Raw genomic sequence first — 21,795 nt, 5'->3', positions numbered from 1 at the left:
CACTTAATCTAAGATTATTATTTTTTAATTGTTAAAATACTGTATTTTTGCATTTCTTCCCACAGGAAAGCAAAGTTTCATAATATTATATTAGCAAGTTATTCCTAACGTTGTCAGCCCTGCCAAGTTCTACACATCAGGCTTTAGACTAAGGCATTTCAATGTGGTGGTCCACATCACTGTACTTAAATGCAAAGCCACGCATATTAGGCATAGCACCAGCCTTGGCTGTCAAGCCCTTAGCGCTGCAATGCGGACTGAAACTAAAACTGGAGTGACAGCACGCTGTGGCGAGCGCCCTTCTGCCGGCAGGCTGGGGCCTTAGCTGTTAACTGGCTATAATGTATCAATAGGAAGGATTCCTGCGGCTTGGCATTCCCTGATTGTGACTGAATGATGTCAGGAGGGGCAGTACCCAACTGTTGTGAGTGGCACAGTGACTTTAATATGTACAGGACTTCATGTGCAGCTGCGCGACCAGGTGGCTGCAGTTTTCATGAAGTAAGTCTGTGGGAGGCTGCAGCAATGGCACTGCTCGCACCGCCGCACAGTTCTTTAAAGTCATTAAATGATCCCTGTGACTGCCGGACCCAACCTGCAGTAGCCGCTGGAGCCCAGAGCACACACTGTACAGCTACTGCTGAGCCTGAATGCCCTGGCGGTGCTTTTGCCAAGGAAGTCGTTTGTTGCAGCCAGGAGTACTCTGAGGAGACGTGTGGCCCCACCATAAACCAAACTGCTGCAGCTCACCTCGCAATTCAAGTAAGTGTCAGTCTCAGACAGCGAGTCGGAAAAACATACAAACAACGTCACCCACTTCCAAATCGCATCGTGGGCGTCGACGTTTGTTTGTTTTTCCGACTCGCTTGCTCGTAATATTTACTGGATGCGCTGCTGTGTGAAATTACCGCTTAAAGCACCTGCATAATAACCGCAGATAACTTTCCAGATAACATTGCGTGTCTGTACAAATTGTTTTTATCTACAACTGTGTGTTTGTGTTAATCACGACCACAGATTCTACTTACATTACAACCAATTCATTTAAACGTTGTGTGCTAAGAATACTGTTTGCCTATTGCGCCATCCACAATAAATGAACAAACATGAAAGAATGATTTTTCGCATGTTTAGGAGCCTAGTTACAAGACCCCCTTCTATTTGACCTACAAGTCCTATACTAAACCACATATTCGAATAGAGGGACTCTTTTGAACAATTACCTATTTGTCCTGAAGATGGTCTGACGGATGATTATTCCACTACAGACCGAAACGTCGACTATTACGTCTATTTCCCCGTCATTAATTGTCTCTGAGGAATTGTTACCTACTGTTTTAGATGCATTTTCCCTTGATTGACTTATTTGAAATAGATGTACACACTCATGATTTGTAGGTTCTTTTATATTTCCTCCATCATGGTGTTTTATTCTTTTCTGAATGTACCCTATTGATTTATGACTACATTAAATTTGTATCTGTTTGAAAAAAGACATACCTGTGTTCTTTAAAATTATACATTTCTATTTGAATAACTTTATTGATTACTGGATTTACTCTAGGTTGAATTACTACTGTGAGTTTAACACCCAAATCACTAGTTACAATTCAAATCTGAATAAGATCAATGAATGAAATCCCTTGTAGGTACTATTACTTACTATTATCTTCTCTGCTCAAGCCTCCAAGGGTATATTGGGTTTCCCACTTTTTGTCACTTTATATTATAAAGAGCACTTAGCATGCGGTCAATTAGCTGCCTACTCTGTGTAGTCACACATTCACAGTCTGGTCACACTGTAGTTTTCGCAAGCTGCACAGCAGAAATAATACAGCACCTTGACGTATTCAGGCTTGCTATATGTGTGCCTCAGCCTGAGGCTTGCCCCTAGTCAATGCCCGGTGCTGTCTGCAGCGACGGCTGTCAAGTCTGCAAGTAAGTGTGTTGACCCATTACTTAAGCATCTCATCTGGGCTTCTGGCTGCAGGGCTGGGCAGGTAGTGGCACACCGACCAGAGAAGACCGCTTTGGGGTGATTTTCATTAGGGTTCAGTTGTTTTTTTAAATAATACACTACAGTGCCATGGCTGCAGGCTGTGACCCATGGGACTGTGTGTGCCTCAGACAGCCTGAGGTTTGCCCAATGCCTGGTGCCTATCTGCAGCTGACTATGTTTACTCTTAATTGTAATTAGGCTGCTGAGACAAGATCCGAGTTGCTGGGGGCCTCACATCCTGTTGGGCCAGGCCTCAGGTGGGACAGAGCGGGCCTGTAGTCCACACTGATGCTCTGCATCTGACTGATTCATTGCTGACAGCATGGAGGATCCAGGGGGCCCACTGGGCAAAGGCTGGTTAAGGCAGGCGTCAGTCTTTTAATTGTTTTACTGCCAGCCCGCCTGGCAACACTAGGCAGCAGAGAAGAGAAGATCATGGTTTCACATTCGTTTAATAGTACCATCAGGTTACAGGGGCACTAGGTTGATGCCATTCCATTTCTGGTGCTTTGCAGCCGTTTTAAGATCTTCTTAAAGTTTCTATTTGCTCAAATGGGTGTAGTTTCTGATATTTATTTGTTTCCCTTGTCTTCATTGCTTGATTTTGCTTGCAAGAAAGTGTCATGCATAGTCATTGAAGTGCCACTCATAATTAAACTGAAATTAGGAAAATGTCACACATAGCAATCTGAAACCTTGGCCGCTATGCGTTGTACAAAAAGATGCCTGTCTTACAACGGCATTCTTCAACAAATGCTACTTGACATGAGGACCATGACCAGATTACCTCCATGAATGTTTTTAGCAGGTCTCTGAGCAATGCCATAGCTAGAATGCCATTTTCTTGGATGTACGACGGTACGACGCATGGTTTTACCACGCGTACCGCTACAACGCGTTTTTTACAATGCAAGTCGTTACCACGACTTGCGTTGTAGGGGTGCGGACGTAGGAATTTTTTAATTTACTATTCCAACACTAGCCGACGTACAGTAGGGAAGGTGTTGGATAGTAAATTAAATTATTACTTGTCCTGTAGCGCCCTCCAGCGCAAATCGTGGTTACGACTTACGTTATAAAAGACGAGTTGAAAGGGTACTGCGGAGTAAAATCTGCATGGTAAAGGATGTTCCCCCATTTTCTTTTGTGGAAGCCAAGCGAAAGGACACACTGAGTGGTGTATGGGTTGTAAATACAGCAATAATCAGGTGCAATGGTCCCTCAGGCCTCTGGGTCCAGCGCCAGTGCACTTGCTGCACCACTGAAAGCTATTCCCTTGGTTCAGAAAGCTGCTGTGGACTGCAACCTAATGTTATACAAAACCCGATCCTCTCTATCCTCCTTATGCTCCTTCTCAAATGCTTATAAAGTAGAATATTTGGTCGTATGGCACCCAAAAAATATTTGCATACTTGGAGCTACTCTGCACAAATTGAATAAGGCATCAAGTGAGCAGCACATACCAATGTTCCTGTCTCTACCCTCCTTATTTTTCATGCTTTATTTTGATCGTTAGCTCTGAATATTTGCAACTGTACCTTCTACACTTAATTACTTTCTCTTTTCGTTCCCCTTCCCCTACCTCTGAATGTGTGGAATTCATTTCAATGTATAATCATTTTTGCTTTTCATACCTCGCAAGCCCCTAATGGGATAAGAGAAGAATAATTAAATAAAAATTACTAATGACTTTTGGTACCTGTAATGTAGTAGAGTGGTAACGGTGGTATACATGACTTATATGGACACCTATCTGGGACCATCATGCAAGTCATCCCTTTGAGCATATGTAGTATACCACCAGGTCTAATGTGCTAAAACAAAGCGACAGAGGAGGATTCAAAATTTTGACCCAGATTTACTAACGCTTTGCACCAGGTTTGCGTTACTTTCTAATGCAAACCTGACGCAAAGTAGTATGCTGGAATTTACTATGCAACGCAAATCAGGATTTGCGTTGGATAATTTCTCAAAGTAACTAAAAGTTGTGCTTTGCATCATTTAGCATCAAGGGGGTGGTAGATGGATTTTACCATGCAATCGTCCGTGGGTTTTGACGCAAATCCCTACCTACAAAAATTCCTAGACAGGGATTACCATCAAAATCTTATGCCTCCTCGAGGCACGTTGCATGAATTTTTCATAAACCTAGGCTGTAGGATGCTGCATTGTTAAGCAGGTAAATGCGCACAATTTGCTCTAAAGACAGTTGATTTGTTGAATAATTTAGAAAAATCCAAGGCATTTGTCATTACATTTAAGTGAAAGTAAACAAGCAGAAGGTGCAGTAAGCAGTGTCGCTTCCATTTAACTGTGCGATTCCTTAGCAAGCCTTTTTTGTGGGCAGGCATAGATAAAAGTCTATTTTTGACTGGTGTTTAAAGTATGACCCGTGTTGCTATTGCAGTTTTGAAACGGTACAATATTTTCTTTATTGAACATTAAAAAATGCTAGCTGCAGTGCAGTCCTACTGCAGTCCTGTTGGATCACTAAAAAAACTCCTCTTTCATTGTGAACTGCTAAAGGCAGCAGTGCAATAATTAGAATTGATGAATGACTGTCTTTTCAGATTTAATGATAGCATTTGACATTTTATATTAAATTTAGATAGTGAACGAACACAATATGCAAAGAGCGCAGAATTAAGTGAGAACCCCCTTGCACAATCGCACTTCTCTTTATATTCAGAACCAGCCTCTGTTCAGATTTATTTGCAGTAAAAGAGAAAACGGACTTTAATCTATTCAATGTTATGGACCATGTTGTGTAAGGTATGCTGAACACAGAGAGTACAGCAAACCTTTTTTCTTTTCTTGTTGGAATAGACTTTGGTCTTATGGTACCTTCTGCTATCCAGAATGTAATACATTTAAAGCTCAGTTTACATATTCACAGAGGTGAGTCCCATGAAAAAAGTATGCTTCTCTTGCACCGCTGCACATTTCTGGTGCTTTAACCTAAATGGGAAGAGATATCAGACATGCATCTATATATAAAACGCAAAATAAATGAAGTGCTATTACACAATAGCGGTAGCATCTGAAACAATCAAACACTCACACCCAGTCAACTGATCTGGGTTTAATCCATCATCATTCTTTAGCTCACTCCACCACCCCAGTTCAGACATGGCCATATGCAAATCAGTCTGACCCTATTCCTAATGGGAATAGTCCAACACGAACTGCGAAGCCATGTCTTCCCTGGACCGGAAACAAGCATCCTAGGATCGGTTTCGGGTTTATAACCCTCATCAGCCAGGCTATCTTGAATTCAGTGGTAAGTGAGCAAGGGACCCACGTCTGGGCATACCCAGACAACTTAAGGCGAACCACACCGCAACAACAGTTCCTCAGTGAACCAATCACTGCAGTGGAGGTCATCCCTGCAATAGATTCCCTTTATGGGTCCAAGGCCTCATGGAACTTTTCTCTAAGGCCTACATGCACCATCATCTTGCCACATCTATTGGTCATGTACACCGAGTCATTTGACACAGGTGTCTTTCCTCCCACTCTCCAAAAAGCAGTGATCACATTATTATTGAAACCCTGTTAAGACCCACTTCCTTGTGAATCTCATCGACTGCTTTCACTGTTTAAGTTCTGTCCTGCTAGAAACCATCATTTTGCCCTTGCAGTCGGAATTCGATCCCCACCATTCCACATCTCTAAATCTACATACATTGTTTTCGGTCCTTCACAGAATCTCGGTCTAGGTCCCTGCTGTTGCATAATTTCTCGACTCAAAGAAGGCCTTTGACTCATTGGAGTGGCCTTCTCTGCTTGCAATGATCCAGAAATGGGACCTAGCTCGTGGGCTCACATCTCTCATTATGTTGCTTTATTCACAGCCTACAGGTTGCATCAGGGCAAATGGCTCACTCACTGCCCCATTCACAATAGCTAGGGGGATGAGACAGAGATGTCCGCTGTCCCATTTGTTGTTTATCTTGACTATGGACCCACTGGTCTAGTATTTACAAGAAAAACACCTCCACCATGACCTACAGCTTCCTTCTCATTATATGCCGATGACATCCTGCTGTTTGTGCTTCGACCAGTGATTAACTTAGATCCCATTGTTTGTGAGATTTTAAAATGTGATCTCTTTTCAGGCCATCAAATAAACTGGGTAATATTGGAATTGTTTCCACTCACTGATGCAACAACACCAAATGTATGCGAATACCCTTTGAAGTGGTGTGAAGACATGGTCAAATATCTAGGCATCCACGTTCACTGTGAAAATAACAGGTCCTTCTGTTGAACTATGGACTGGTGGTTGACCACTTGATGACCCAAACTGAGAGTTTGATACGTCAACCTCTCTTGATGGCTGGCCGAACAGCCATTATTAAAATGGAGGTCCTTCCACGTTTTTATATCTATTTCTTAACATTTCCATCCCCCTCACCATAATTTTTTTCAATTCGCTTCGGAGTCTTTTCCTAAGATTGGTCTGGGTAGGCTGCAGACATTGCGTGGGATTGGAGGCCTTAGTGCTCCCATACGAACGTTGTGATTAATTTGTGCTGGTGGTTTCCGCTCCTCAGCACCGGCTCTTAATTACCAGCACTTATGACTCTCTGCCACATGGTGGGCTGTTGCTCTGATTTCGCGTGAGCACAACAACAGTTTGTTTACTAATTCAATATATGTTAAACATTACTATTACCTGCCGCCCATACTAATCTTATAGCTTTGGGGGCCTGGAATAGTCTGAATTGTCACACTTGTAGGAGTGTGATGATTAGTAACTGGTTTGATATTGCTGTGGGCAGCACTGGCGGGGACAATGGGTGGTGCCTCCTGATGGGGGTCCTGGCACTTCATTTTTTACAAATTAAGCACTGGGTCTCTCCTTCCTCAAGGGATCCCTCTTGCCTCTACAGATATTCAAACCCTATCTACCAGCTGTTGGGCTTGGCGAAAACTTCCTCAACTGCTGAATGGTGAAGTTATATACTCTCCTTCCATACCGCTCGCTGATAATCACTTGCCACCCCCGACCCTGGAGTCCCTTGTGAAGAACACACTTGGAAAGTATGCACTACACACATTAGGGTATCTTTTCCCAGATGACCATTCCCTTTCCCACACTGTGGATGAACGCTTTGCTGCAGCAACACCAATGGATCATTTTGTACTGCGATGAGTGCACAGTGCCCTGCTTGCTCAAATCCCTTCCTACTCATTGACCTCTGAGGAGTTCACCCCACTATTTTATTTTATTTTATTTTTGTGTTTTATAGAGAGCGAACTTGACCCGTTAGGCTATCAGAGCGCTTTACATAGTCAAAGAGTTGTTCAAAAGGCATGGAATCCCGAGCCACACTCATTGATGATACAGACGGGCAGCATCCAGTTGCCAAGCTCTACCACACCTGTCTTGCTCTGCTCCCGGCCAGGGACAATCGTATCCAGGAATTGTGGGAAATGGACTTACAATGCCCTTTAACAGAAGGAATTTGGAATTATTGCTGCCAACAGACTAAACTCTTCTCCCTCAATCACAGACATAAATTGATACACTTTAACCCCTTCGCTGCGGCTGCTATTCCGCCGCAGCGCTAAAGGGGCGGGCGGCCGCCTGCTGGTGACGGAGCCGCTCCGTCACCAGCCGTGGTTGAGCTATGCTGGTGACGGAGCGGTTCCTTCATGACCCGCCCCGCTCATTAGAACGCCCGCGCAGGCACAAAATCAGCGCCGCGCAGGCGCGGCGGCTGGGCCATGATGGAACCGCTCCGTCATCAGCACAGCTCAACTGTAGCTGATGACGGAGCGGTTCCGTCATCAGCAGGGGAGGGGTTAAGTTCCTTAGGGATACTTATGCTACTCTACAGTTCCTAGCCAAACTAGATCCTACCAGGTCCTCCGCATGCCCTAAATGCCACTCAGAAGTTGCTGACTTTACACATCTCAGTTGGACACGCACTCATATTGGAGATTATGGGATAGCCATTTTCAACCAGCTCTCTGTAATTGTAGCTATTACTCTTAGACCCGATCTCCCCTGTGCATTATTAGGTTATGCTTGAAATATTCCGAAGGGGCTCTGTAGGCTTCCGGCAATGGCACTGCTGCTTGCAAAGCGCGAAATAGCCACACACTGGGGAAGTGATCTCCTCCCAACTGAGGTAGGGTGGATTCTGTGACACTACTAGCAAAATGTATGCTGCGCTACTGTCACCTTTCTCCTGCCTGAAGGATATTTGGCAACCATTTTGCACCTATTTATAGCAACATGAACAGTTAGAGATTGAGAGCCCGCCCCCTCTGGCATATAACTAATTTTGATTGTAATATTGCTGACCACCTAGGTGGTTCCTCCTACCCAAACAACGAATTGTGTACCCCAAGATTGTTTATGTGAATTTGTATGCCTCCTGGTGTTACTATACAATTAAGATTGTTTTTTGACATGTTGCACCTTTTTGTAATTATTGTGTCATCTGCATGGTCTTCTAGCCGCTATCATGTGATTTGTTGTATAAGCTCCTTTTTCTATTATATGCGTAGTGGCTTTGTTTATCTGTATGTTAAGTATGTAATGCAAAATGGTAACAAAAAAAGAGAGGCGCCAAAGACTGACCTGGAAGGCAGAAACCACACAAGATTGTTGCTTGCCAGACCAGTCTTGAGCACACACAGTAAATTTCCCTTAACCCCAAGAAGTAGAGATGAACCGACTTAAAATATGGAGAGGGGGAATCAGACAGGTGGCGTACCCATAAATCCCTCCCAAATGTACCTGGAAGAAATTCATGTTGCGAAAAAACAGTTTCAGAGGCTTCAAGTTAATTCTTGTGTTTCCCTCATTATTTTCCCAAAGTGAACATATAAAAGAAATTCAGAATATTTGTTTTAAGAGGCTTTAATTAGAATACAAACTGGTGCAGACTATATGCAAATGTGTTGCAGCAAATATCACTAGAATTATGATGGTTATAAATGAGAAGACAATAAATAATATAAAAAATAAGCAAGGTGTTTATATTTCACTTTCATAAAAAGCCCTTGTTAATGAAAATAAGCAGCAGAAGTTCTCCTTTTGAAAGGAGAGCAGCATATGATCACACAGCTGTATGGATAGGGAAAACTGCCCTGTCAGCGCTGTCTGTGACAGTACAGCTTGTTTTCTGATAATGTCTTTGGCAGTAGAGAAGCTAGCCCAGCGGATTTTGGATTAAGCTTCTTTACCTTGAAGAGCTAAAGATACTATAGTTGTTCTGTTTCTCTGAGCTATCATGAGAAAGTGTCCCTGTGATTCATGATATAGTGTAAGTAGAATAGCATGGGAATTCCTACCATACATAAGTTCACTAGCACTAACATAACACACTACACAGTATATCAATGTATACGCTAAACACTCAATTTCATATTTTATAAACCATGGCTAAAATTGAAATACAATAATCAGCATAAATGCAACACAGACTGCATTTATAATAAATAATCAGGTTTTGCAATTGTAGGTAGGTGCATAATGTGTGGTGGGCATCTATGTAAAGAAGGTTTAAACACAACACACTCCATCCACAATGTGACCAGAGATTTGCTCATAATAAGACATCATCTCAAAAATAACCCCTGATAGGAGGAAGCATGAGCCATAAAAATCATTAAGCAAATATAAATAAATAAATAAAGGTACATTTTCCCGCTAAAATCAAAAGTACACATTTCATCAGGCGAACCAGGCAACATAATAACAGAACCAATATGCCAATAAAATGTAACATTGCATAACAGGTCTCTCTTATACAAACGTTCTGTAAAAACATTAGACCTTCCTTGTGCACTCTCAGTTTTGATCTGCGTAACACAGGTACCAAAAATGAGTGCCCAGGTTTTGCACAAAGAGAACAGAACAATATAAAGCGACACGTACTTTGCTTAACAATGTTATTACAGCAACATGAAGGTAGATCATGTGACCAACCACATGTAAAGGAAAGGCAACCTTAAAATGAATCATGCTAAATCTAAAATGAGTTAAATAGCAACGATGGATGGGACTTAAAATCCACAATAAATAAGGTTCTAAATTGTTTGTAGTTGTTATTGGTACATAGCTAACAACTGACACCAACAGCTAAGCCCTCTGTAGCCTCACATCCAAACAGTGCTTGAGCAAACGTAGTTTAACTTCCATTTTAATTTTTGAAGTTATCACCTGAGAGTTCTTAAATAGCTCGATTAGGCCTATTGTCTCAAAAGATTTTTCATATATGCAATTAACAGAATCCGAGCAACCCCAACCACAGTCAGCAACACAAGATCTAACCAGAGCTGCCTCCGGCTTACTCCAGATCTTAACCCACAGCAAAAGCCGGGCAAGACCCATCTGATCCCCTAGGAAAGGTAGAATCAGAGTGACAGTCCCTTGGGGAACTGCAAGTAACCTCTAAATAAAAAGGTTTTCTACCCTTTGAAGGATTGTCGAGTTTGTATACCCCACAGACCCACTCCATAAAGTCCTGCAAAAATGCATTTACTTGTATACAGGTTAATCATCTCTCTGATGGGTTTCTGGCCCAACCTGTGGGCAAACATTGCCATATTCCTGCTAAACTGCTGTGCCTTAACAGTTAAAAATGAAATCCATTTAAAAGAAGGCCTATAAAGCGTCCCTAGGTAATTGAAATCTTTCACCTTCTCCACAACTGATTTTCCCATGGCAAAGGTCTTTGATCTCGTACTAGGGGACCCACAATTCATAATTAATGATTTGGAATGGTTGCCTTTTAGGTCCAATTTATCCATGAAGGAGGAGAAAGAATCCAATAAGGCCTGCATGCCGTTTGCTGTGTGGGCAATCCGCACTGCATTATCTGCATACAGGAATATTGCGATGGATTGCCTACCAATTCGTGAGGTGTCCTTTTCTACCTCAGATAGATGTTTAGAAATCCCATTTGTTTAAAGGAGAAAAAGGAAAGGGGCTAGGATACATCCCTGTTTACACCCCTGTGGATCTAATTTGGGAGGTAGTTTCACCCTGCATGCCATAACAAACTCTAACAGCAGGTCCTGGTGTAGGTGTATGCTTAGGGAAAGGAGTTCCGTCTTTACTCCCATGCATTCCATCAGGGCCCACAGTCTTGAATGGTTAACCAGGTCAAAAGTGCTAGATAAGTCAATGAAAACCAGGTGCAAGCTTCCTTTTTTAGCCATTACATATTTCCCTGCAATCATATAAAGGTTTAAACACTTGTATATAGTCCCAAAACCTGGTCTAAACCCAAATTGTACATTGGTCAGGATTTTATTTTCTACAGCCCATGATTCTAGGTGGGACAGACACACCCTACCTAACATATTCATGCTAGAATCTAGGAGCAAAATTGGTCTATGGCATGATGGTATGTGATGGTAGGTGCTGATCCCTTTTTTTTTTATAAATCAGGACAATTGTAGCTGTCTTCTAGGTATTGGGAATTTGGCCCATCATAGAACTTCTAAGCACTTTGGTTAAAAGAGGTGCCCAACTTTCAATATTGAATTAAAAAATATCTGCAGGGTCCCCATCCTGGCCTGGCACTTTCCTAAGTGTGCATTTCACAGAGGGCTGAGGAAAACATTCTCACACTATAAATCCCAAAGCTAGCAGAAAAGGTAGAAGAGTACAGGGTCAGCTTGTGACTGAAGCAGAACCACAAACCCATATGTAAAACTGTTTTAAAACCATTGAATCCTCAAGAGCTTTGCGTCACGATTCGCTCCCTGTGCTCTCATACCCACCTCCAGGGGGCCACATAGTGGGACTTTCCAGTCTTCTAATAAGTTTCCAGACCCTCCCCTGCATGCATATCCTGACTCCCAGCCATTTGGAGACTTATTGGGAGTTGACATCCATCCCCAATCCATGCCGGGTTTTGTGAAAGCCAACCTGCTTATACTTGAAGCCAGCCTCCTCATGCCTGAAACTCCATTACCCAGAATTCTCTGCTCACTGCTTTGTCTCCACCCCTGCAGGCCAAGGATGGGTGGAGATATTCAGCTCACCTGTGGCTGGCTGCTGCTAGCCTGCTCACACCTAATGCATATGATTACTGTGAGCTCTTTTAAGCCCCAGCTCCTTTCAGGCCAAGGTGGGTCATTGTAGCTGTTTACCGGTGAGACTGATCCTTGTTTCCAGTGCTCCCTGAGCTTTTGCTATTCTTGTTTCCAGTGTTTCCTGAGCTTTATTTATGCCTTGTTCTTGACCTGCTTCTGTTTTCCTTGTTCCTGAATTAGCACTGCCTGCAGTGCTACCTTGACCCCTGAGCCTTAGTATTCCTTGTTCCTGAACTGCAGCAGTTTCCCTTCTCCTGAATTAGCACTGCTTGCAGTTCTACCTTGTTTCCTGAGTTCCTGAGCTATAGTTATTCTTTGTTCCTGTTCCTGGGCTTCAGCTATTTTCTTGTTCCTGATTTGCACTGCTTGCAGTGCTCTCTTAACTCCTTATTTCCTGAGCTGTAGCTATGTCCTGTTTCCTTGAACCAGTACTGTCTGCAGTGCTACCTTGACTCCTGAGTCTTAGATCAATTCTTGTTCCTGCCCCAGCACAGCCTTCAATGCTACTTTGTTTTCTTGATTCCTGAACCTGCACTTTTCTAGTTGACCTTTGTAGCCTCTCCTTCTGTATTTACCTTTTTCCAGTCCCTGCCTTTCTTCCCAATTCCTTGGTTCCAGTTCCTAGTTTGCTGTCTTTTTATTCTGCTATCTTGTATGTTTGTTACCTGCTTTCTGCCAAGTGTGCCCTGTGATTTCCTTACTTTCCTGTTAAACACTCCTCATTGCTAGCTCCTTGTCTATTGTGCTTGTGTTTAGCTTTACCCCCTTGCTGTTACTGCCTTGCGTGTTCCTGTTTGATCGCCAGGATCCGTGGCACAGCTGACTACCTAGGTGATGTTTCTTGTTCACTGTGAGACCTGTCTTTGAGTTACATCTATAACATCACCATAGGTATAAGCTCCATAGACCCTGCCTTTGCATGCATATCCTACATGTGGGTATTTGCAGTCAGTATCTGTAACCGCAATTGTGGGTAAGAAACTTACTGAGCTTCAGTCTTACCGTGTGGAGCTCCTGAGTGCCTTACCCCACACCACCTTTTATTGTTAATGTTGTATTACATATATGTCTTGCATGTCTGTCCTGGGTGCAGTTAGTCTGAATGCTAAATTGCCTCGTGAGTGCCCTTCCTTTCTGATTCTTACCCTTCTTCCTCACTTCTACAGGCTTCCCCTTCAGATCCCTTTTTCTCCTCTGACACCCTGTATGATCCTGGGCAGTGCTGTACTCCTCTTTCGGTGTACATTTTCTACCCAGTGCCCAGTCCTTGCCCAAGTCCCTGACTGTGTTCCCCATATAGTCCCGGACAGTCCCTCACACTTTGGCAACACATGTAAAGTATGAACTCAGGGAAGTCAATAAAGCTTCATTGTATTTATTGCACTGATCAGTACAGAGGTCTGTCAGGTAATTAAAATGAATATAAATATTACCTATTCACAGATCTCGATATGTAGTTTAGATTCCAAACATAGTACATGTATTTGTTAATTTCATTGCAACATTGAAGCACGAGTGAGAGGATTTCTACAATAAATTATTTAATTTAGTACTAATTGTAGTATGAAAGTAAACAACATACTATTTTCATGTTACAGTCTATTGTGTAAATTGAAAACTAATGAGTGGCAGGCCCAAAGTTTTGCTCAGAAGTCTGAGAGCAGCACTGTTGAAGGTTAGTGGGGAAGATACCAAGGCTAGAGGTTCTGATTCCTCCTCATACTCTTTTAATCTAATACCCACACTGCCTGCTTGTTAGACCTGGTACTTTGCTGGGCCATCCCAAGACCTTTTGCCTTCCTCGTCCATTTGTTGCTGAATTCATCTGTGTTGGCTTCAGGACTCTGACCACTGTACCACTGCTAACCAGTGCTAAAGTGCTTGTCTTCTCTCCCTAAAATGTATTAACACTGCTTATCCACAACTGGCATATTTAATTTACTCATAAGTGCCTAGTAAAGTGCACTATGTGTACCCAGGGCCTGTAAATTAAATGATACTAGTGAACCTGCAGCACTAATTGTGCCACCCACTTTAGTAGCCCTTTAAACATGTCTCAGGCCTGCCATTGCAGAGCCTGTGACACAGTTTTAAACAACCATGTCGAACTGACAAGTTAAGACTCTTGCCTGGCCAAACCTTCCCTTTTAATACATAAAAGTCACCCCTAAGGTAGTCCCTGGGCAGCCCCGAGAGCAGGGTGCAGTGTCTTTAAAAGGGTTGACATGTACTTTTACGTTTTACATGTCCTGGCAGTGAAAAACTATCAAATTAATTTTTGACAACTTCAAACCCCCATCTCTCACGTAGGTTAACATTGTGATTACCTTATTATATTTAATAAGTGTAATTTCCAATTGGGAAAATGTAGACATTTCAAGTTTGGTGTATCTGGACTCGCAATTTAAAATCACAACTTATAGTGAAGTTGGATATTAAATAGCTATTTTGAAAATGACACTTTTAGTTGGCACTTTCTTACTGTAGACATTTGGGGCCAGATGCATCAAAACATTTTTTGCTATTCCCTAATTGCAAATCTCTGCAAAACGGCATGCATGAAAGTGTGCAGTACACTTTCTGCGATTCCTAAGGGGTTGAAAATGACGTACCTCATGGATATTAATGAGGTAGGTCACAATTTGCGACCCCCTATGAATCTCAAAAATCACAGGGATTATGGCCTGCTGAGATCAGCAGACCACCATGTCTGTGATTGCTTTTAAATTGAGCAATCTTTTTTTTGTAAGGCTGCCAGTTTTCCTTAAAGGAAAACGAGATGCTTTACAAAAAGAAAAATCTAAAGTTTTCTTTTCATTATTTAAGAGCAGACAGTGGTCCGTGGGACAAGTGCCGGCTCTTTAAAATGCTTTTACAAACATTCACAAAGGGGAAGGGGTCCCTTGGAGACCCCTTCCCGTTTGCGAATGTCTTACCACCAACTTGAAAAATGCGAATGTTTTGCGACTGCATTCACGGTCACAAAACATTCATGCATAACGATGCGATTTGGTATTAGGAAGGACGCCCTAAACACTCTCCTTCCTAACAGCGTATAGCAAACCCATTTTGCGATTAAGTAACATGTTACTGAATCGCAAAATTGGGTTTGATGCTTCCAAAAGCTTTCTTTGCCATCACAAATGGGCCGATTCTGTGAATCGGCCCGTTTGCAAGGAGAAAAATGATTGATGCATCTGGCCCTTGGTGCCTTCTGCCCTTCTCTGAATACACGTCTGGGAGGGCTGACAGCTGGTTTTGTGTATTGCTCTCTAGAAAGCTACACACAAAGAGAGCTTAGGTGTGACTGATTTTGCCATACATATCCTGATGGGGGGAGGCAGGAGCTGACACTTATACTTCAAAGGGCTTTGTCCTGCTCACACACAAATAACTGCTTAACTCCCTGGAGGTTGTTTGGAGCCAAGGGAAGAAAGGAGGACCTCTGTACACTTCGAATCCCTTATTTTAAGTCACCCCTACTCCAAAGGCACCACTGAATATAAGAACTTAAATTCTGACACTACAAACTCAGTACAATTCTGGACCTAAGAACATTCTGCCAGGAAGAAGGACTGCTGGGCCGCTGAAAGGCCTGTCACTCTGCTGAATCTCTTGGACTCCGCTGGACTCTGCTGAACTCCAGCTTTGCTGTGGCTGTCCTGCTGCTTGTTGTCTTCCTTGCCTGGGAGTGAGAAGGATTGGACCTGCATCTCTACATTCCCAGAACCATAGCAACTCCAAGGACTTGCTGGCTTGCCTCCTGTTCTGAAGTCTCAGGGACATCAAAGGCTTCCACAAACCCTGCTACACCCTCTGGACTCTGCTAACTGTGAGTGCTGCCCTGCCGAGAGGTGCTAATCCTGTTCTTTTTCTCTCTTTTCTACCCTTCCCTTCCTTGGATAGATAACCTTATTTCTGCAGGCCTCTTCTTTTTTTTTTTTCTTTTCAAAAAGAGCAACAAATCAAAAACACCTAACAGCCAAAAGCAAAGCAACGTGGCTAATACCTCCTAAAAAACCCTATCTATTCTACTAAAGAACATTGAGTTCCCAGTGTCCTTTACTTCAAAGCTTCACTGCAAGCTTATGTACAGGTCCAGATGTTGGCGGTCTTGATCAACGGCATGGGTTGCCATCTCTCCAGAGATAGTTTTTTCATTCAAAGTCTATCAATTTTAACAATCCTAGGTCTCAAATTATACCTAAGCAAATCACAATCCGTATGCTCAAATAGAGGTATTGGTATCAATTTGAGTTCAATAGGAGTGGAGTTAATCAGTGGATGTGCTACTTCTCCTTCTTCAACCAGCTTACCATTATGAAAAGATACGTGCTGTGGAATTTGTTCACTTTCCAAATCAGGAATTCCTTGCTTCACACATTGATCATAGAACAAAGGCAATGGAGCTTTCTTAATGTGGATGGCGTACAGCCAGTGTTTATGTCCCATGCACTTAACAGCAGTCTGAGTGGTGAGTAGCACTTGCACCAGTATTGACTTCCTTTAGCAATGGGCACACTAAAAAGTGAATTTTTTAAATGAAGCACAGTAAAATATTTGTCTGAAGACGGAATCATGGTAAAAATAGAATTCATGTCAGGAACAACAGGATATTGGGGTGCCAAAACTATTGTTAGCTCGAAGATCAATCACTAATCTTAATTTATCAGGGATTCCCTCTGTGTTTTTTTTTTAAGAACAGGAAGTATAGGACTATTACATGGGTTGCCTTTGGTTTCTTTTATTATCCCCCTATGTAGTAAATCAGGGATAACCTCTTTTAGACCATTCTCTCCCTCCTGGGATATTTTGTATTGAAGACTGCAGTGTAATAAAGCACCTTGTTTATCAGTGATTACTATAGGATCTATGTCCAATTTTACCAACATCATTATCTCCTGATGCCCAGACTATTTATTATTGGGCCTTTTAGACTTTATCACCATAGTCTCTTTCCAGAAGTATACAAAAAAATACAGTTCGTGTTCACTTTCCTAGGCCTGGTGATCAGTATTATAGTCTTTGCCCAGAAAGAGCTCCTACTTGTCCTTTCTGTAGTCCTCCTCAACCTGGGAGAAAGAAGAATGGGCTTTTGTCAGGTAACTACCAGGATCTGCTTTTCTCCTCCTTTCCCCTCTCACAAGACATATTAGAACACTGGAATGTTGGGAGCTCCATTAAAGACAATGGAGTGCTGCGGACTTCTAATGGCTGGTAAAACCTGGATCTCTAACATTCCCATGTTTATCGTTCACTGCTGTCGCTGTGAACAAAGGCCTAGTGGAACCCGATGGGATTTATATCCCCTCGGGCTCCAGGAGGCCTTTGTTTTATTTGTTTTCAAGTAACACACAGATACATTCCATATTCATCTCATAATACATGGGTCCAAGTATCCAGAACAGTGTCTTACATCACAGTAACAATGTGGTACATATGCATTTCAATATCATAACATAGATCAGTGGTATTGCAGCTCAAGAGGCCATTCCCCCGTGTTCATTCTACATATCCAAGACCTTCGAATCTTCTGGCGCGGTTCTTATTGGGGTACATCCTTTTCCCACTGTTTGTACAGGCAAAAAACAGAAATGTAACCTCTGCAGTACTTCACTATTCTCTTAATTCCTTATACGGAAAGTGCTACATCTTGTACTCCCTCCTACCTACCATTTAACACTCCTGTCCCCACATCAACTGTGGCAGAAACTCCGCTACTTTGGTCAGCTGCCATATTATTAAGTAAATAGCATGTTAGTGGGGCCCAAATATCATTTGGTCTAGAAGCCACTGGCAGTAGCTCTGCATATGTAGCGAGCCTTTCCTGACATGTTATTAAATCATCTATCCACGTCTTAGACTTAGGCGATCGCCCCCTTTCCCATCTGCAGGCCCCCCTCCTTTTGGCCAAGAGTTGCGCCATGGCGACGAATCTTCTATGTTCCGCCTTTATTGGTGTAACATACCCTAACAGCGCTAACAAGGGGTCTGGTTCCAATGTCACCTCTATCATTTGCTGTAGTGCCCCAAAGACTCTATTCTAATATTCTCTAACATTCGGGCAGTCCCACGCTAAGTGTAGAAAATCCCCACATGTAGTGCGACATCTGTCACATCTATCATCATCCTTTAGTTTAAATCTGTACATCTTAGCATGTGTGAAGTATAATCTGTGTAGGAATTTGTAGTGTATAATTCAGCCACTTGCTGATACCCTCTCAGTGTGTAGGCTGCAGGTCTCCCATTGTGCGTCTGTCAGAGGTCTCCCCAACTCTACTTCCCATTTCACCCGTGACTGCGGGGCAGGCCTTTTTCTTTGTGCATGTACTGTTTTATAAATCAAGAATACTAGTCTTATGGGTTTGGTCTAAGCATGGGCGAATTTTGCGAATCTGGCTTTCGCGAATTTGCGTATTTGCAAACTCGCAATCCGCAGAATTTGCGGATTTTTTTTTTTTGTGTTCGCAAGGGTTTCTGCCAGTTCGCGAGGGTTTTGTACCAGTTCGCAATTGCGAACTTACTTGTCGGCTCGCAACGGTCGCAACTTTGTTGTTTCTACGTCTGGTTCATCATCACAGGTTCACAGCACCCTCTGTTTCACCACTGCCATCCTCTGATTCATCATCACAGGTTCACAGCACCCTCTGTTTCACCACTGCCACCCTCTGATTCACCCATGCCACCCTCTGGTACATCACTGCCACCCTCTGATTCATCACTGTAGATTATGGGGGGGAAAAAGCAAGCACACCTGCCCTGCTTCAACTGACATGAATTAATTTGGTGTTGATTAATGTGTCACTGAATTTAAAGTTCCTGTCTGGAACCTGCTTCCTTATCTGTAATTTGCTTTCTGTTGCAGTGCAATTTTTTTTCCCAGGACCTTTGTGGCCAACTTGTAGCTATTCTATGAGCCTGCTGTGAGGGTCAGAGCAGGGTCATAGAATAGTTGCAAGTAGGCAACTGAACTCTGGAGGGGCCCCTCAGGAAGCACTACAGGGAATGGTTACTAATGATGAGTTTGAACTTTTGCACCTGCTGAGTGCTTTCAGTTTTGCAAAACTCGTTTTTCTGCAGCAACTGTTATGCCCCAAACAAACTTACTTGTGAAAGTTGATTTCTAATCCAAAAGTGATCCAAAGAAAGTCAAAAAGGCCTCAAATCCAAAAAAGTGCAGGCAAATGTCAACCTGAGGAGTTATTCTGATAAAAATCATCATTTTCAGAAGGTTTATGCTGCTTGCTGGTGGATTTATTGTGCAGAATTGCAAATTTTGTAATTTTGCGAGTGCGAGATTGTTGCTGCCCGCCGCATCTACATGTTCGCAATTGCGAACTCTCGCGATGCGTCGCCAAACTCCAGCGGGATCCCGCAGCAAGATCCAAAATGGCGCAGCACTCGCAAAATATCGAGAAAAACAACTCGGCAAACGCTGAATGACAGTAAGTGAACGCTGCTCGCCGCAATATTGTATCACCAAGCAAAAAAATCCGCTGCGTGCGAATTTGCGGATTTTCCAATTTACCGAAAATCCGCGAGCAGAACGGATTTTCCGCCCATGCTTAGTTTGGTCCTGTCCAGTATTAGTTGTAGCGGGCTCAATACTACTGGTTCATCCGGGAAAAGTCAGGGTAAGTGCTTTTATACTCTGCCTTAATTGTATGTGCAGGAAAACATCTAGCGGTGTCCGTAATTCCGCAGGACACATATACAAAACTTACTCTCATGGTACATGTCTCCCCAAGTAGACATACTATACTTTCCCTTAAATCTCTTAAATAGTTCCTCTTGGAGCAGTGGAATGTCCGGATGATATGTAAGGGGCAGCAGCGTTGCATATACCAATGGCACGCCCAACATGTCCGTAATCTTATGCCATGCTACGATCGTGCTATAAAGCGCATTCGGTTGCCTTTCTCTTTTCCCTATCGCGCTGTATAATGCCCCTTCTATGCCCCTTCTATGGGAACAGGGTGTGCCAGCCAATGCTCCATCACCACTTGTGGCATATAGCTAGGTTGTTTAACCGAATACCACGTAAAGTGGGCTTGCGCCGCTATAAAATATAGCTCAAAGTCAGGAATTCCGAACCCCCCTTGTGAATAGGGTCTACTCAACACTTCCCACTGCAGCCTAGGTTGTTTACCTCCCCAGACTAGCCGTATTAGCTCTGATTTCAGTATCTTAAAAAGTGCAATCCTGGATAGTACGGTATATTCATAAATAGATATAACAACTGTGGGAGTATCATCATTTTAATTAAGGATGCCCGCCCCGCCATGGACAGAGGAAGCGCCACCCATCTTGTCACGCTATCACTCATCTTGGACATAATGGTACCGTAGTTTGCCCTCAAAAGTTCCTCCTTATCTCTTGTAATCTTGACTCCCAGATATTTGAGCTCATCTGCACACCATTTTATGGGGTAATCCATCTCAAATCGTTCCACCGCTGCTGTAAGGGGAAAAAGCTAGACTTAGCCCAGTTAATTTGTATACCAGACAGTCTTCCAAATACAAGGAATTGCCACAATACCGGGCTCAGATTCTGTTGTCGGTTACGAATATAGAGAGTAATGTCGTCCGCGTATAGCGAGATAAGTATTTGACGCTGATAACACTGCAATGCTTTGTCATTGTGTATTTGCCGCAGTTTTGCCGCTAGCTGCACCACTGCTAGCGCAAAAAGCAGCGGTGACAGATGGCATCCCTGTCGGGTACCCCTCGTTATATCAAACGTTTGCGAAGTGTGTCCATAAATCAATACCTTGGCCACTGGTTTGGTATAAAGCAATTCAATCCATGACAAGAACAAGGGTGAAAACCCCATTCTTTTCATTACTCCGAATAAATAACCCCATTCCAATGAATCAAACGCCTTAGTGGCATCTAGAAAAATGGCCGCCATGGGGAGTTCTGGGGAGGTAGTATGTAAAATTGCAAACAGCGTCCTCAAGTTATGAGAGGTCACTCTGCTAGGTACAAAACCCGATTGGTCTGGCAATATCAGGTGCTCCATTAGTACACTCAATCTCGTCGCTATGAGCTTAGCTAGTATCTTCGTGTCACAGTTAAGTAGCGATAGCGGCCTATATGAGTCGCAAAAATCAGGGGCTTTACCTGGCTTTAACAATGACAGTTTCAGCGCCTCTCTCATTGTCGGGCGTAACTGCCCAACTTCCAATGCATCCTCATATACTTCACTAAGCACCGGTCCATGGTCGCAATATAGGTTTTATAAAATTCCACGGAATACCATCAGTACCCGTGGCCTTGCCAGATTGCATGCTCATAATGGCATCCCTTACCTCATCCAACTCGAACGGCGCACATAAAAATGCCCTCTGTGCATCACTAAGCCACCCCAGTGCCACATCCGCTAGGAATCCATCCAGCTCTACAGCAGCATTTCCTGTTGTAGTATACAGTGCGCTATAGTGTTCCAGGAATGTATTAAGTATATTGTGGGTGTCAAGGCAAATTTTGCCTCCTGAGTCTCTTACTTCTGTAATGTAGTTGGCGCACCGCGGTCTTTTCACCTTTTGCGCGAGCATTCGTCCTGGCCTATCTCCCTCTCCATAATTTCTGGCAACCCAGTACTTGCTTTTATACTTCGCCTCCCTCTGTGTTTCTTCCATGTAAAGTGTTAATTTTTCCCGAAAGGCTACCTGCACCTCTGCATTGGGGGCCTCTGCAAGCTCAGTTTCTAACCGTTTAAGGTCCCTATCT

General features: G+C 43.1%; 1 protein-coding gene across 1 annotated transcript in view; it reads left to right on the top strand.

The window, feature by feature from the left end:
* The window catches only part of CTNND2 (catenin delta 2), a 3,070,130-nt gene that overhangs the window by 2,403,445 nt on the left and 644,890 nt on the right, over positions 1 to 21,795 (top strand). The window lies entirely within an intron of this gene.

The sequence above is a fragment of the Lissotriton vulgaris genome, chromosome 4_1, assembly GCF_964263255.1.
Source record: "Lissotriton vulgaris chromosome 4_1, aLisVul1.2, whole genome shotgun sequence".
In the NCBI taxonomy this organism is placed as follows: Eukaryota; Metazoa; Chordata; class Amphibia; order Caudata; family Salamandridae; genus Lissotriton; species Lissotriton vulgaris.
This window is presented reverse-complemented; position numbering and strand designations above follow the sequence as displayed.